The 2491-nt window shown below is 36.9% G+C and overlaps 1 protein-coding gene across 1 annotated transcript in view; it reads left to right on the top strand.

The window, feature by feature from the left end:
* Window positions 1-2491, top strand: part of KATNAL1 (katanin p60 subunit A-like 1) — a gene marked incomplete at its 3' end in the record, with an annotated part of 56167 nt that overhangs the window by 32400 nt on the left and 21276 nt on the right. The gene's annotated exons all lie outside the window — the stretch shown is intronic.

Below are 2491 nucleotides of genomic sequence, written 5' to 3'. Positions count from 1 at the left end.
CTGAAGTCCAACCCTCTTTCTGCTCATAGCTTTTAGGTAAACTTGTAGGACAGTGTGAGGTACTTTCAGTCTTTAATTTCACATAACACAGAGAACTGTGGTCATGGTTTATTGGATGCTTATTTGCTAGGCACCATTCAGAGTGATTACATAATAATTCATGAAACAATCCCATGAAGTGTAGGCATCTTATTATCCCCATTTTACAGGTGAAAGAACTATGGTACAGAGAGCTAAAGTAACTTGTAAAGTCATATATCTTTCTCTGATTATCTTAAGATTTTTCATATTATAAAGTATCCCTTCTAAGCTAGATTAAAAATCTGTATTGGATTTGAAAAAAGAGATCCAGAACAATTAAGTAAATGTTGATTTTTAAATGTCTGAAGTCCAACCCTCTTTCTGCTCATAGCTTTTAGGTAAACTTGTAGGACAGTGTGAGGTGCTTTCAGTCTTTAATTTCACATAACACAGAGAACTGTGGTCATGGTTTATTGGATGCTTCTTTGCTAGGCACCATTCAGAGTGATTACATAATAATTCATGAAACAATCCCATGAAGTAGGCATCTTATTATCCCCATTTTACAGGTGAACTATGGTACAGAGAGCTAAAGTAACTTGTAAAGTCATGTATCTTTCTCTGATTATCTTAAGATTTTTCATATTATAAAGTATCCCTTCTAAGCTAGATTAAAAATCTGTATTGGATTTGAAAAGAGATCCAGAACAATTAAGTAAATGTTGATTTTTAAATGTGACTCTTAAGCAAAGAACAAAACAAACAGCATTTGTTAAATATCAAATACATTTTTCTGGAGATTGTAAATTGTCTTTCATTTATAATGATGCCAAATAATTTTCTAAATCTTAGTTATTCTTTCACTGATATGCAAGTAATCAGAATGTTACTGGAATGTAAGCTGTTCATTTAAAGAAAAACAACTCTATAGTTGTTTGAGTAATCAGAATGTTACTGGAATGTAAGCTGTTCATTTAAAGAAAAACAACTTGAGATAAAAGATATTTTCTGAGTCACTGTGGAAGCAAAAGGGCTACAGTTTTAAGAAACAGACTCATAGAAACTTCATTAGAATTTGAAAAGTGTACTCAGTTATGATTATTTTAACCACTCAAATATTTATTTGAATACTGGAGTCCCTAAAACTCACTGAAGGCTGTGATAGGTTTGAGGCAGCTAAGGTGAAACTGATAGATATCTACTTCCATTGAAAGCTAATTTAAAAATGAGAATTGGAAGCGTCTTCAGAGGTACAGTCCTCAGTGTTTGTTTGTTTTAGTCAGATTTGTGTGTTCCAAGCTTTGAAAAAATGAAGTAGACTGGAAAATTCAGAGTTCATTGCCCATAATGAAAGTATTATTTTGAGAAAAAAATTGTTATATAAATATATTAAAAATTTAGTCATATAAACATATATGTTTGTATATACTAGCTCATGATCTGAAGTGCATTTATTACTTTATGTCATGGTCAGAATTTTGAAAGCTGCTGCTCTACTCCAACCACTCATTTAATTTTTTAGGTGTAAAAAAAGTGAAGATAAGAGAAGTTACATATTTTGTTCAAGGTCTGAGGTATATTTGGATTTTTTAAAGTTTAGTGTTGAAGCACTGCATGATGGAACAACTAATAATAGCAGAAGGCGCAGGGCCGGCCCAGTGGTGCACTCGGTAGAGTGCGGTGCTTGAGAGCGTGGTGGCGCTCCCGCCCAGGGTTCAGATCCCATATAGAGACTGGTCCGCTTACTGGTTGAGCGCGGTGCAGGCGCGACACTGAGGGTTGCGATCCCGTTGCCGGTTGCGGTACGGGCGCAACACCGAGGGTTGCGATCCCGTTACCGGTCATGAAAAAAGACAAAAAGGAAAAAAAAAATAGCAGAAGGCGCAAATGTTACTCTTCCTTGAGCACACTTAGCCTTTTTGAAGCTTTCTACGAAAAAACCCCTTTTGAAGCTTTTAACATAAATTGGTTTATTTGATCCCTACACACTCCTGCGAGCTCAGCATTATTTTCCATTTTTTTGTGTGAAGAAATTGAGGCACTGAAGGCTTACCTTGCAAGTAGGTGGTAGAACTAGAATTTGAACCTTGTCTAAGTGTAATTCCTGAGCTTTTAGTCATTACGCTAATCAGGCTTTTATTTGAAAATGTTTACTATCTTGTTGTAATGTATCATGAGTACTTATTTTTATTTCTTATAAGAGTAGCAGTTCATTTTCAAATAGCGATTACATCTTTTTCTTTTTTTGGTGACTGGCTGGTATGGGGATCTGAACATCCTGACCTCTTCTTTTTTTTAAACTGCTGACAGACTTCAGGTTACGTCCAGGCTTAAAATGCTGTTTTTCGGGCCGGCCCGGTGGCGCACTGCTACAGTGCGCCGTTTGGGAGTGCGGCGGCGCTCCTGCCAAGGGTTGGGATCCCACATACAGACTGGCCGCTCACTGGCTGAGCGAGGTGCGGGCGCAACA

The sequence above is a fragment of the Galeopterus variegatus genome, unplaced genomic scaffold (assembly GCF_000696425.1).
Source record: "Galeopterus variegatus unplaced genomic scaffold, G_variegatus-3.0.2 Scaffold3871, whole genome shotgun sequence".
NCBI lineage: Eukaryota > Metazoa > Chordata > Mammalia > Dermoptera > Cynocephalidae > Galeopterus > Galeopterus variegatus.
Note: the sequence above shows the minus strand (reverse complement) of the source record. Positions and strands in the feature narration are given on the sequence as shown.